Source organism: Octopus sinensis, linkage group LG3 (genome assembly GCF_006345805.1).
Source record: "Octopus sinensis linkage group LG3, ASM634580v1, whole genome shotgun sequence".
Classification (NCBI taxonomy): Eukaryota; Metazoa; Mollusca; class Cephalopoda; order Octopoda; family Octopodidae; genus Octopus; species Octopus sinensis.
In genome coordinates this window covers 100,159,527-100,175,730 of record NC_042999.1, presented here as the reverse complement: position 1 = coordinate 100,175,730, position 16,204 = coordinate 100,159,527, and the positions used below count along the sequence as shown (strand labels likewise).

The 16,204-nt window shown below is 34.0% G+C and overlaps 1 protein-coding gene and 1 long non-coding RNA gene across 2 annotated transcripts in view; one reads left to right on the top strand and one right to left on the bottom strand.

The window, feature by feature from the left end:
* LOC115209507 overlaps positions 1-16,204 on the bottom strand; it is a 630,823-nt gene that overhangs the window by 140,116 nt on the left and 474,503 nt on the right. The window lies entirely within an intron of this gene.
* Positions 7,579-14,461, top strand: LOC118762524. The gene is made up of 3 exons (XR_004998280.1): positions 7,579-7,724; positions 9,959-9,964; positions 14,451-14,461. It is a non-coding gene; the product is annotated as an uncharacterized LOC118762524 (long non-coding RNA).

Sequence of the window (16,204 nt, the reverse complement as noted above, 5' to 3'; positions counted from 1 at the left end):
ACACACATACACACATATATATATGCGTGTGTGTCTGTATGTAAAAATATACATATATATTTATATTCTTATATATTTTATAAATTTAAGCATATCAACCTAAAAGCATACTTATGCTCTCAAATACATATGTCCTTTGTTGTTAGTATTGCAAAGTCATAACTTTGAGCTCGATCTACTGTGCAGGGTCTCACTTTAGTGTATATATATATATATATTATCTCTCTCTCTTTCTATGCATACAGACACACACACACACACAACACACACACACACATACACACACACACACACACACACACACACACACACACACGCACTATATATATATATATATATATATATATATATGTGTGTGTGTGTGTGTGTGTATATGTGCGTGTTTATGAGAATATTGCATTAGTGTGTATGCGTGTGTCTGTATATAATATTTTTTTTAAGTGACGCACTGTGCACTAGAATGCATCATGAAATGTATTCACATAACATAAAAATATATGATACACTATGCAGTGCCTTATAGGCAACCGTGTGTCTCAAGATCTAGACCAGGAAAGCTCTAATTAGAGGCTCAGGTTTAGGAAAAATATTGTAATGGCAGACTTTTTGCAAGGTTCTCTTCTCTGTCCCACTGATTTGTTACATAGGAGAGCAAGGAGCGATGTAATAAAACATTAGTGTTTATTCAAGCATTGCTTTTTAGACGCTTTGAAGCTTAATATAAAAAGGTATCTGCAACAATACCGCCCAACAACTACCCTGAGTTGGGATCATATTTTTTTTGACGGAGAATAGGGTTAAAAAGCAAAGATGACATTTGAACTACCTCACAGAACAGAAAGCAGGAAAGAAATATAGGACGCTTTAAACGGCTCTGCCAGCTTCACATGGCTAAAAAGAATATAATGAAACAAAAATTATAATTTTACAAAATCCTTCTGCTTATAATTGTTTGCCTTCCAGTCTTGGCAAATCTCTTTAAATTTAGGAGGAACTATCATTGAATCGAATAATCAATTAATCAATCAGTCAGTCAATCAGATCAACCAATTATTGGTGATTATCTATCTATACAGGAGTGTCATATGTCTATTAATTCTGTTTTATTCACGATTATGAAAATCTTGCACTGGTAATGCTTCACGCTACGATTCTCTGGAAATATTGAGTTCGCCAATAGAATTATATCAAACTCTTTACTCGTCCTTAAAAGTAAGATCTCTTCGTGAAATTAGTAATTCCTTGAGATGTATTTATATATTCATTTATTCAACTCTGTGTGAAGTAAAATATACTTATTCCTAATTTTTAAAAAGGTATTTTTCTTACAATGATTATTTTTTTTCAATTAAATTGAACGAAAGTACGAGGATATAAAACAGCCTTTTATTTAATACCTTATATTTACGATCTTCGCTGTAAGTCTTAAAATAGGGTTTAATTTGTTAGTGTCAAATGTAATGGATGTTTTATCTTATCAAATGCTATAACAGATTAGCCATTCGGCTATTTGTAATTCATAACACAATTAGTAATCGTAATAGTTCTTTTACTTCTGTTTTGTTTTGTTATTTGTTATAGAAATTCAGTTGTCCTTTTGTATATTGAGATATATTTTAGTTTTATTTGAGAGACGCCATTCCTTGTGAAATTTGGTTTTCCTTTAAGATAAATAAATAAAATCTGTATAAATAAGATGTATAGGTAATAACGAAGGTCATTCCGTGAAGAAGACAAACGAAATAATGTTGTGACAGGAAAGAAATATTGTTTAGGAAAAAGAAAAAATAGATGGTGCGTCACTTTAGAGAAATTTCCCTCGTAATGGGATATTCAAGAAATAAGAACTGTAAAGTACTACTAATGCAATGGCATTCACTTACGAAGATAAATAACGACTTCGAAACGTCTCCACTAACACCATGACCACCAACGCCATCATCAGAAAAATAACAATCGTTCTACTATGAGCAATAATAGCAGCAAAATTGCACCCCACCACTACTATCGCCCAGCTCCTCTACCTTTTGTACCAGAACCCCCAACGGCAACAATGTTGCTATGACTATCACAACCATTAAAACCTTCATCACTAATACCTTCGTCGATTAATTTGAATTTTGACAGAACCAAATACGATAAAAGCCATATTAACAAAAACAAGAACAAAAACAACTACAACAACCACAAAATATATATGTATGTATGTATGTATGTATGTATATATTGCGATGGTTTTGTTAAGCAGCGTCTTATTTTTACAATTCTGTAAATAATGATAATAGTATTTTGTAAGCTTAAATCTTATAAGCGATCACCGTGCAATGACTAAAGAAAATAGTCTAATAATTGGGCATATAGGCCCTCGAAAGGAAAAATGTAGGTTTTCTCGTCCCACGTGTATATATATATAGTTATATATATCTTGTGATGGTTTTGTTAAATAGCGTCGATTTATACAATTCTGTAAATGATAATAATAGTATTTTATAAGTTTAAAGCTTATGTACATATACATATGTGTGTGTGTATGTATATATATATATATACATACCAAAACCAGAAATCCTGGATCTTGAATTATTCAATAATTTTTGCTTGTATATTTTGTCTATCTGTCTTATCTCATGGTGCGACACGAACCCTTAACGTGGTTTTTATAGTCAGAGTTTCGACTGCTATTTCGGCATGTTGGTGTCTCTTAGACACCCTCATTTTTAATTGTTAAAAATTATTACCTTTGTACGGTATTTTTCCCATGCTGGCCACTAGATAATATGGATACTTAAATATCGATATTATCCTCATATATAAATATATATATATATATATATATATATATATATACACCACGGTAAGAACCAGACTATCGGATATTGTTATACATTGGTGGATAGACGAGCAGACTAGCATTCCACCTGATCGGAAGGTTATCCTGTCGCTGGGGAGAGGAGCAACATCAAATGAAGTACTTTGATCACGAACACAATGAGCTGTCCTGTCTGTAAATCGCACCCGCGATCTTGCAAATACACACACACACACACACACACACATTTGTCAATCCAAATTTAGGGAATGGACAGACAAAATGCAGGCTGCATACGTTTCATAGCTAACCGAACCTCGGAAGTAGAAATTACTCAAACGACGGGTAAACCGCTATGTACTTGTCAGGCCAAATATACCTTAATCAAACTACTTTTTTAATTTTATATTTTTATATTTTTTAAATTTTTATATTTTTATTTTATTTCTTTATCTTTCCATGCTTTATATTTTTCCTAACATTTTCATCTCCCTACACTTTAAGTGATAAACTACCAACTTACCTAGAAGTACTGTTCTCCTACTGACCAAAAACATTGTCTTCCACCTCCCTCTCCTTCTCTTCCCTTCTATCAAATTTTAACTCAATACCACTCCTGTATCTTCTTTTTCTTTTACTCTGTTTAAATGTATTTACCGGGTGCCACAATATATTTACTTATTTATTCTACAGTAGACCCAGTAAATTCAGAAAGGCATTCCCCTAGCCAGCTTCAGTAATACCAAATGTTTTCCTCCTACCCGCCCCTCTGTTTTTCATTATTCATATTCTTATTGTTTTCCTTAACAAATTTAAACACTTACCCACTCTCATATATTATTTCTTCACAAATATGTTTCCCCTTTTCTTCTCTCACTCTGCGCTGTCCACGCATTTTCGATCGAATCTCCTACGACTTAACATGGGATCCCTTCACGACAATGTAAACTTCATTTGATTAAAATATCTTTGGCCCGACGCGCAACTAGCGGATTACCCCTCGTTTAGATAATTACTACTTCTGACGTTCTGCTAGCTATGAAACATATGTAGCCTAGATTTTATCTACTCCAGTTTCTAATTCTGGATTTTTATTTGCATACACTGCAACCCTAGCTGCTAACAATTTTCGGCTTATCGAATTTCAATACGGGAAAAATTTACAACCTTCCACGTCAATAAACCACTATTGTTCCTGAAAGTTGTTTTTTTATACCTTCTATGGACTGTTCTAGACTTACTAAGTTCCCACACTTTGATCCTTGGATCGTACCTTTATGTGTATGTGTGTGTGTATATAACTTGTTTGCCATAAACAAAGTTTTCCACTTTCTTAGTAATCGTCTTGAATTCTATAAAGATTTTAAATATATCTCAAAGGAAAGCATTCATATGTAGCCACCGATAATGAAGAGAATTATTTAAAATATACCCTTTAATATGTGTATAGCAACAGTAGACTGTAAATCTCTGGATGTGACTGCAACTATATTTTTGTTTCATCTTATGGAACCGGGGAAACATAATCTAGGCAGGGGCCAATATATTTTACGATGGTATGTCCCTAACTTGAAAAACACATGTTTTATTGTTATGAAAAAGCTTACAGATTTTCGTAATTATGAAGTGTAACAAAATTAATACGTTTAGAAAACGCCAAAAAAGATTTAGCAGAAGAATTAGAAAGGCAGCTTTCCAATACGAAATTTGAAACCTTAATTTACAGATGACATAAGCTGAAAAAGGAATTTGCAACCAAAGCTAAAAGACTAAAGTACAAACTGACAAGATATAAACAAAGATACTGAAGACTCTAAATCAGACCATCACAGAAACAACACATTTACTGTAAATTAAACACCATCATGAAAACTTGTCGAAATCTATTGGAAATCTATAAAGAAGGATAAATTACATGTTTAACATGCAAGCCGAGTAAATGGAAGAACTACAACAATATACTTAAAACTCGTTGAGTAAAATTACAATAGTAATAAATAACGCGTTAGAGAAAACATTCTGAAGAAAATGTCGAACAGAAAATCTTCGAGCCCAGCTCTAATAACAAGATATTGGTATAAGAATGTGATGCTTTCTTGGAGGGATCTGATTACACTCTATGTAAAAATATGTGCAGCTTTTATTAGATCTGTTCAGGTTGCTGCCAATCGTCTTCACCCTTTTTTCTCTAAATTACCTAAACATTCAGGCTAAGTATTAAATATTTGTCCAGTACTCTACTATGTATATGCTACACTAAGACCACTCCAGTCTGTATCGCAGATTCAATGTGCTGCCAATGTTATCATATCACCTTAATAATTTGATAGAAAGAAGAACACATGGGGTTCTATATACAATTCCTTATTAAGAAAACAATCTGGAATGAAGTGTTGAGTACTTCAGTAAGTGGGCAGTATTGTCAATAGAATATTGACGAGCTTTAGACATACTACCACATCAGTAGTTTATCATATCTATATCAAATAAAGGGCAAAACCAAATTATAATTGTTATTGAACAGCTTGAATATTATAGAATATTATGTCGCGTTACATCTGAGAGGGGTGGAAAAACTAATAAAACCTGATAGAATATATTATATAATAGGTATTTTATAGCTTATCTATACTGCTCTTTGTACTCTCGTCAAACCTATTGTTACACCTAATACGAAAATAGGAAAACCCAAATATAGAAACATATCTCGTATTTTCATTAAGGAAAACCTGTATGGGTTGAGTATTAACCATATAAACAATGAATTGGATTTAACCATTTAATATTCCACAAACAATGGTGTGAAATATATTGAATCTAAATGTATATTTATGATAATAAAAATGACGGAAGATTGTTCCGTGTTTAGAAAACAACAACCGTATAGCTTAAATATCAAGGTGAGAGCTGCAAGAAACTTAGACAAAATGTACTGGATATGGCAGATTCCCCAAGCAAGGAAAGAGTAAGCAGATGAAAAAACATATTTGATGATTAAAATAGTTGGAGCATATTTCAAACATACCACTGAGATCAAATTTAAAGTTCCCATCATTATTCCTACATTTAGCCTTATGAGGTAAGTTATAAGATAGTTGTAAAAATTTGAAAATTTATGTTCCAAAAGCTCATAATTGTCTTTCTAAAGTTTACACGCGTAAAATATAACTTCAGTACAGTCCTGAAATAAAAACTAACACTGGTAATTTTTCTTACACAACACAAACGAGATAACTTGGATGCTGAACCTGCTAGGAATAATAGCTAAATTTCTATCTCATTATACCTTATCTGTCTTGTAAAGGAAAACATCTATTGGCCTGTACCATATGAAATGTAGTCTTTCGATATGAACAATTTAACAGTTATCATTATATATATTAAAAAAAGAAGTAGAAGAATGATCGTTTTGAATTATTATATTCATTTAGCTTCCTCTTGAACGGGAATTTGTCATGTAAGCATTGATTTTGTGCTCCTCAATAATATGGTGGCAGTTGTACAAGTACCGCTATTCTTGTACGAATGCAAATTAGGACATAATGCATTGAACGACGACATGCATCAATTTGACATTGCAAAGAGCTGTGTTAACTTGCAACAGTAATATGAGGATTTTCACTCTAGAGACAAGAGAGAGAGAATAGAGAGGCAACTTAACATGACATTGTTATTTTCAAACGTAAATATGAATGAAGAGATATACGAGCCTTTGATGTGGATAAAAAAATATTTACAATAAGTCCCTAGAACTCAAATGGTGAATGGCTGTGCATAGAACATATACAAGGAAGCTAATATTTTCTCATGCAAGAAGCTCTCTATACGCCCCTACCACAAATACACACATACGTACACATGCAACGCATGAGCAGACAGGTAAACAAACTGTAATTGTGGACCATTAAGATAGACACTAAAAATTCAATCAGGTAGAGAAACATATACACATATGTAATTATGTTGTATATGTATGTTTGTATGGATGTGTTTATGTATACGAGTTATATATATATATATATATATATATATATATATATATATATATATATATATGTATGTATGTGTGTGTGTCTGCGTTTGTCCCTCCAACATCGCTTGACAACCGATGCTGGTGTGTTTACGTCCCTGTAACTTAGCGGTTCGGCAAAAGAGACCGATAGAATAAGTACTAGGCTTACAAACAATAAGTGCTGGGGTCGATTTGCTCGACTAAAGGCGCTGCTCCGGCATGGCCACAGTCAAATGACTGAAACAAGTAAAAGAGTAAAAAAGAGTATATATATATATATATATATATTTCGATGGGTGAATGAATTATCCTATGTTTACCGTTAACATGGAAAATTCAATCCGTTAACATAGCAAATTCACGTCAGAAACACGGTTGAAGCGACCTATCCAAAGGTAGAAACTCCGGGTTAATGTGCATTAATTTGTGTGTTATAGATGAATAAATAAATAAATGGAGTTGAACGAAGATGTTAATAAAATTCCTTTACTTTCGACAAAACCACGTTGTCTTCGAAAAATATGTCGAAAGTAAAGGGATTTTATTAACATCTTCGTTCAACTCCATTTATTTATTCATATCTCTCTCTCTCTCTCTCTCTCTCTCTATATATATATATATATATATATATATATATATTATTTACATGTACGGATATCTGTACTAATCTTGTTTGTTGTTAACAACGTTTCGGCTGATTTTCTCTCCAGTCTTCATCAGGTGTCCAAGTGGAATTTTGAACGTAACCCTGGGTTCTCATTCCTAAGGTATTTTTTGATGTTATTATTATTATTATTATTATTATTATTATTATTATTATTATTATTATTATTATTATTATTATTATTGTTATTCGTATTATTTATTCAAGGCATTGCCTGGAATTGAATTCGGAAATTTGGGGTCAGTAGCCCGCTCTCTTAACTACTACTCTATATGTCCGTGGGCATATGATCAATTATAGAGTGAATTTTAGGGTTTATAAACAATATTTTAAAATCTTTCCTTAATACCGGTTCCCATATTCTACTCATAGCTGCACTAGGCCTGCTTAGGAGGTTATTGTGTCCTAGCATATGTGCTGCCTCTTTTAATTTTTGTATTTCCCACTGGTGCTCTCTGTCTAACTTCATCCTACAGTGGAAGGTGGTCTCCGATTTTCCATACATGAATTCAAAAGGAAGAGTTGAGTTCAAAATTCCACCAGGACATTTGATGAAGACTGAAGAGTAAATCAGCCGATAAGTTGTGGTAACAACAAACGAGATGAGGACACATCCGTCCAATGTAAATAACATACGGAATTCCTCATCTCTTTTATTATTGTTGGGTAGGCCGGTTTATGGCGTTACCCTGGGTTTCTCGCTCATCTAAAGATGCCTCAGTGTTTGGAGTCTGAAGATACGCCGTAAGGTTAAACTCCTTATGTGTGAGAAACCCAGGGTAACCCCATAAACCGGCCTACCACAATATTAACTACTCTACATCTCTTCCGGATTTATGTATTTCTACAAACGATCATATATATATATATATATATATATATATATATACACACAGAAAAAAAACAAGGAAAGAAACAGGGAGAGAAAATATATATATAAATATATATATATATATATATATATATATATATATATATATATATATATATACACATATATACACACATATGTATACGTGTGTGTGTACGTGTTTATGTATGTTTGTATGTATGTATCTATATATAGAGAAATAGATAGATAGATACATGCCTGCAGATAAGCGTAGGCATATAGAAAACACTTGTTGACTTTGAGTTCAATCTTCTTTCTTGATATTTTTTCTGTATATTAATCCCCTGTGTCTAGTTTGAAACAATGATGTTCTGAAATCCGCGAACGTATCTAGTTATTCTCAGCCTATCAACTCTCGATGTAGTGGTTGTTTTTATTATCGCATTTTATTGTACGTGGCTAAGATCATGGGAATGATGGTGTTACTGATAAACTCATCAATGTCGGATTTAACATTGTAACTGTTAAATGCAGGTTACATTCAGGAATCAGTAACAATATTTGGTTTATTACCAGCATACCGTACTGTATCTTCATGTTGAATTCTGGTTTGTGTTTGGTGATTAATAAAACTTCTATTGATAGCCTTCTAGTTTTTATGTGGAATTCTCTATAGGCTATTTTATGAACCGATGTATTTCTATCTTGTTTTGTTTCGTGTTCTGCATTGTAATATGGTCAGCTGGTTATAAAATACCCAATATAACAGTTTTGAGTCATGACGATTACAACTTCGATGCTTACATTGAAAAGTTTATATTGCACGGATTATGCGAGAGTACGCTCTCTGACTTACATGTATGTCGTTTCGTATAATGAGGTTTGTATTTCTGGTGTTAATATAATATATTCTTACTGCTCTGTTTACATATGATAAGTCTTCATATTGTGAGTGTAGATTTTTGATGTAATCCATTACATTTTGTAGTTAGAATGTATTTAGTCAATGTAGTAAACTATATGTATAGTTTGTCTTTGTTTACTGTATAGAGAGGAATTGTTTAATGTTTTTCTACAGTTACCTTACCGACGTATTCTAGTTTCTGTCATTGACCAGGGTTCGTTTAACTTTTATTTATCTTTTAAACCGTCTTTTGTTGAGTGCAAATAGAGATTTAACTACGTATATCTTATAATTGGGTGAGAGGGTTGGAGACACTCACAAATTCCATTGTATTTGTTGACACTATATGTGTATATTAGTGTTCTATTTCCCCCTTATTCTTACGTTTATATCGAAAAATATATCACCTGTATCTGTATCAGATCTTTATTCAATGTTGAATTTGAATCTTTCATCTTTTAGTTGTTTCAGGGATTAGACAACAGTCATATTTTATCAGCCTTTTTCTGGCAAGCTGCTAAGTTACAGGGACGTAAACAAACCAACACCGATTGTTTTGCGGCGAGGGAGAACAAACACAAACACACACACACACACACACACACACGCACGCACACACGCGACAGACTATTTTTCATTTTACGTCTATCAAGTCCACTCACAAGTCTTTGGTCCATCCAGGGCTATAGTGGAAGACACTTGCCCAAGTTTCCACACAATGAAATTGAACCGGGAAGCATGTGGTTGGGAGCAAACCTTTTCTAAATTTTCCAGTCATACCGCTTCTTCTGGTACATCTATCTCAATGAATACACCGTTGACATACTAGAATGAAGATTGCAAAATCCTGTGCGATGCAATGATTCAGTGCCATCACCGGACCAGACATCGGGAACCGGACATTGTTGTGGTGAATAAAAAAGAAAGCACTTGCATGATAATCGACATAAAATGTCCCAGTGACAAGAGCGTCAAAGAAAAAGAAGAAAAACTGAACGACTACGACAATTTAAATTGGGAAATGCGAAGGTTGTGCTCAATGAAGAGAGTAGACGTGATACCAATAATAATTGGCGCACTTCGAAGTATCAGCACTCAAGTACCAGCATGGCTCAAAAAGATTGGCACAAATATAAAGATAGAACGTCTACAAAAATTGGCATTGCTTGGAACTGGAAGAATTCTTCGCAGGTTTCTTGAAGCATGACCAGTAAACAAGTGTCACCCTAGTCTGTAGGCTGTGGACAGCTGACACTTTCCATCATACCCAGCAAAATAAGCTGAGAATTTTCATCAAATAATAATAATAATAATAATAATAATAATAATAATAATATAATAATAATAATAATCATGGGGACGTTTAACATGTGAGAGCAATAAAGCACTGTTCCAAAAACTATCCAAAAACATTGGGAATAAAGTCAACAAATGGAGCCTAAAATAACTGACAAAGTGTTGGACTATATCCGAATAAGTAATACCCATTAAGATTTATTTCTATTTTCCGAATGAAACGATGTATTTTAACTGTGTCTCACCTCCGTCATCGCACAACACGTATAAATACGTTCGCCACGCTGACAAAGCGCAGGACTATACCCGAGTAAGTAATATTAATTAAAAGTGTTGGACCCGTATCATTCAACCCAAGGATAACAAACGGGATTATATATACAACGTATTGAAGGCGATAGAGTCCTTATACAGCTAAAAAAACTATTACAAGATAATCACCATAAGTCTACAGAAATACGTACTTCAGAAGCAAGGAAAACTAATACAAATAGCCACAAAACACGAACAAAACAAAAAAAACTGTCTTTCAGTTTTTTAAGGAAGCTGACAAATACAAAAAAGAAGTTATAGTACCTAACAACTACGAAAAAGAAGAAACAACAAAAGCTGTAAAACAACTGAAATCTTAATAAAACTAGAACAGCAACGGATTATGATAAAACGATGGCAAGAAAAGCTCCTTCATGGCAAATACTGGATTAAACTAAAGAAAAAAAAACCAAAACACACACACACACACACACACACACACACACAGATAAAATGAAATCCCACCAACAATGGCTGAGAATCTCAGGATTCAAAGCAGATACTGAAGGATTTTTAATTGCAGTATAAGATCAAAGCCTCCTCAGCAGAAATTACCAAGAGCATGTAATGAAAAGAAATACAAGTAACTGCAAAATATGTGGAGATACTGTGGTCATGGGGTACCTGAGTAACCCTGTAGATGAAAATGGTGCTCAAATTAGGGGTTACCGACAACGTATGTTTGATCATTGGAGAGAAAAGGGATTGTTTCAACTCACGGAAGAAGCTAGTGCAATAAGAAAAAATCGTTGGTTCACAGAAGTAGAGCTCGAAGCTATCAAAAGACGGGTATTGGAAAATAGCAGCAGAGATAACGATGAAAATACAGTTCTTATTAATAAAATGATCTCATAGCACGGGAAAGGAACAGTGGTAGCTACTTGATGATAAGAGACATATAGATGATCTGAAAGAAGACAATAAAACTAATGGCGATATGACAGATGAACAGAAGGCAATCTACGACAGAATAATGGCAAGAGTACAGGAGAACGATAGCGACATTATTTGCAGCCTTAAAACGGTTGATCGGTGGAAATTGAACTAAAAACTGAAAAATGTCAATGAAATTCTGAAATACATCGGAGCAAACAACATTACAGAAACAAATAATTTGATCAAGGCAGCAAGTATTGTTGTAGCGGAAAAAGTAGTACGACCACAAACCTGAAGGCATCATCGAAAATGATAATGCAAAGATCCTGTGGGATTTTATGATTCAGTGCGACCATGAGATAGAGAATAGGAAGCCAGACATAGTCATAATTGAGAAAGAAAGAAAGCTATCCTGGATCATAGATATAGCATGCCCAGCTGACAACAAGGTATGCGATAAGGAAGAAAGAAAAGTCGAGAGATATGAGAGGTTAGCTTGGGAGGTAAAGCAGTTGTGGTCGATGAAAAAGGTGGTAGCAGTACCAATAATTGCCGGAGTCCTGGGAACAGTGATTAAAAATCTTGAGAAGTGCATGGAACAAATTAAGGCTGCAATAAGGGTGGAGGAGAACTGTAGTACGTAACTGGTACTTGTTTCATCGACCTCCTCCGAAAGGATGAAAGACAAAGTGGATCTCACTGACATTTGAACTCAGAACATAAAGAGCTGGAAAAAAAGCTACGAAGCATTTTGTCCGGCCCGGCAACGATTCTGTTAGCACACCATTTTTATAATTGCTTCTAATATAGGCACAATGACCGAAATTTGCAGGACGGAGATGGTCAACTACATTGACTCCAGTGCTTGATTAGTACTGTATTATATTAACCGCTAAAGCATGAAAGGCAAAACTGACCCCGGCAAGATTTGAATTCAGAATGTAAAGATCTATTTCCGAGCTCTAGATTTCGTGCATACATCTTAATTTGTGGTCGTCTGTCGTTCTACAGATATCGCCCAGCGATTTAATTATATGTTTATTAAAAGTACACGTGTAAATATATTTATAGACTTATCAACAAATTTGCTGTCTAAATAATTTCACTAATTTAAATCCCGGAAGCACAGCTTTACACATTGACGTAAATATTACCTCTGAATATAAAGTGAGTGAATCTGTACAAGAGTCGGGACCCTAATACTTGGTGTGTCACTTGCGTAAGGCAATTAACAAGATCGCTAAATAGTTCCCGCTTCATGTCATTTACAGCTGTAATGTTCTGGAGAGTGACCAAAGGTCACTCAACTAGCTATTATTTCAACTTTGTGAGCTCGAATAAGCTTCAAAAATCTTCAATAGTGTAATTCACCAATTATTTACAGTACTTATCTTCCAGTACTAAATTCTCCCAAGAACAACATTTAAATGGTGAGAAATCGAACTAAGCTGGAACATATTCAGAGGAAAAAGATGAAGAGATTTCTGGCACAAAATTCTGGTCTACCCCTTGCGCCACTTGACAAATAAAATGATTTAAAACCGGAAACGGAGGCTCTAATCTGTGCTGCCCAAGAGCAAGCACTGAGAACAAACTACATAAAATACAGAATAGACAACACATCAGAAAGTGATATGGACAACATTTAGTATCACAAGTGATCTGAATGACCTAGTTCGTGATCTGAATTTACCTAATAGGCAGATTGAACTTTTAGGTTGAAGATTGAATTGTTGGTATACATTGCATCGCTATCCTAAAATTTCTGGTTTCTGCAGCCGCTGTGATGAATTCAAAGAATGGTTCTCTCATGAAATAAATTTTTGCTTTGTAAAGATGATAATTCAATCATGGAAACTCTTGTTCTTGAACACAAAGCGGATGAATGGCGACTATTTATTGATTTCTTATAATGGAAATAACTTACTTTCTCTACCTATTGCACATTTTAGAAACATGAATGAGTCACAAGACAACATGAAGTTGCCGTTAGAAAAGGTTCAGTATCAGACATATAAGTTAGATGTATGTATAGGTCTAAAGGAAATAGCATTTTTAATAGGATTACAGGAAGGCTGTCATATGTACTATTGTTTTGTATGTGCGTAAAGCCACTAGGCTTAGAGAATATGGCTAAAAAAGTTCATTTGTTTGTCAACTCTAAGAAATTGTACCTTCCTCATTTGCACACCAAAATTAAACTTATGAAAACTTTGTTAAAGCGAGAAAAAATTGTGCTATCAAGTCGTTGAAAAAGGAATAGCTCCTGACGTATTCCTGAAAAAGCAGGTGGAGCCAATCATAGAATTTTCGTTCGAAGACACAAAGTTGTTTGCCTTTCTTTATGCGCATTTCACAAAATAACATATTGTGGACTATAGCCAATTCTGAGAGAGGAAAGGAGAGAGAGAGAGAGAGAGAGAGAGAAGAGAGAGAGAGAGAGAGAGAGAGAGAGAGAAAGAGAGAGAGAGAGAGGAATCGATTCCGATACTTGAATGTTACTTACTTATTCATACCAAATGAAGAAAGAAAGACTGCCTTCGGTGCGATTTTAACTCAGAGAGCAAGAACAAATATGGTAAAGCAGTTCTAGTGACACTGCGTATTAGCTGCTTTAATCAACGTGCAGGAAACTGAAAATTCTAAATAAAATTGTATCAAAAACACAAAGAGGTAACACAATTTTGGAAGGTTTTGAAAAGTCTAGGTCAATGTTCCTATCCTACATTTAATCTCGGAGTAGAGACGTAGTGGTTCATCAGCCAGGAATAAACAAATAAACTGTGCTAAGTCATTTGAGTATTCTTATTTCTTTTTAGCGCAAACACACTCATAATACATAATACATACACACACACATACACACATAAGTACATGCGTAAGCGAACATATGCGTGTATGTGACTATGTACACAGACATATACACACACAGATGTATATATATATGAATGTATGTATATATATATATATATATATATATATATATATATATACACACACAGACACAGATATATATATATATATCTGTGTCTGTGTGTGTGTATACATACTTATCTATATATTACTATACACATGCATACAGGCACACAATACACTCAAATACACGCATACTCAGAATCCGAACACATAGACATATGAGCTATATAGCACTTGTATTGAATACATGTCCTTATATCTGCTAAATATTCCCATTATTTTATAGATTAACAAAAAAATCTGTAAAAATAAAAATAAAGAGACAAACAAATAACCATTTTGGAAACAGAAAACCGTTAATATTGAAAAGTAAACCGAAACCCAATCCTTATTATGCAGATTGGCAGCCGAAGCTGTTAAGTAACATTCCTAAGTGCCAAAGATAAGATTATCGAAGTAGAACTTTTAAACTTTGAGAAGATTAGGCATCTTTAGGAAAAAAAAAATCGATTCTGAGTTATTTGTCACCGCGAACAAATTGCGTTTTAACGCTCGTATCTGTTTGGTAAAATAGCATGCTGGCTATTAACACTAGAAATCAAAAGTCTGAAAGCTAAATTTTGAAATTCTCTGCTTAAGTATTCATATCGGTCGCTATTTGATGCAGATGCGTGTTGTTTAACTTCATGTCTTAACTGAGCAGGACTATGATCAAATGAGCAACCTGTCTTTAATGCACGTCTGTGACCTCTATTCATAAAATATTGTTGACTCAAATTTCAGGAAGATTTGGCTGCTATTTCTAGCAGATTGAGCGAGCGTATAGAGACTTCTTCGTTGGCTCGTGGAAAAGCGGTTATAAGTTATTCCTGTGTCAATGATATATCTGAAACAAGGTTGACTGAAAGAAGGCTGACTGAACATAGCGATAAACTATATTTAGATACATTGGATAATTATTATTGTAATGATATCCTTCAGTAGGTTTTATTCCATTACTTAGTCATATTTAACTGCTGTTTCACCTGTCATATTTTCTTCTGGAGTCCCGATCAGACTTTTAACATTTAGACTGTTGATGGTACGCCTTGCTCCAGTTAAATAAACCTTCATGAATTATACTTGCACACCACGCTCACGTAAACTTATGATGCGCTTTGCTCCAATTCGGTTCAGGTACGTGATGTTGATAAGCCACAAAAAATGGTCCATCGCTCTTGAATGGTATTTGGGATGAGTTGTCTCACTTGTCTATGACTTTCAGTGTTTTAACAAACAGCTCGTTGATGGAATCATCTCTATCGCTTCAAATTGCAGCTACCGACGTACAAGCAAAGCATACACATTGAGTATGAGTTTTATTATATGTGTGTGTGTGTGACTGATGCATTTTTTTTTTGTAAAAATACAACTATTGTGATTGTTAAAAAAAAATAGCTATCAATTTATAATACACAATCGAACACATAAACGTTTAATCGTCACCGAACACAGCTATAATATGGTTCATGAGTTTTCACTTCACAATCAAGGACTTATATTGTATTTGTTCATCTGTTGCTTAGCCTAACCTCGGTGCTGTG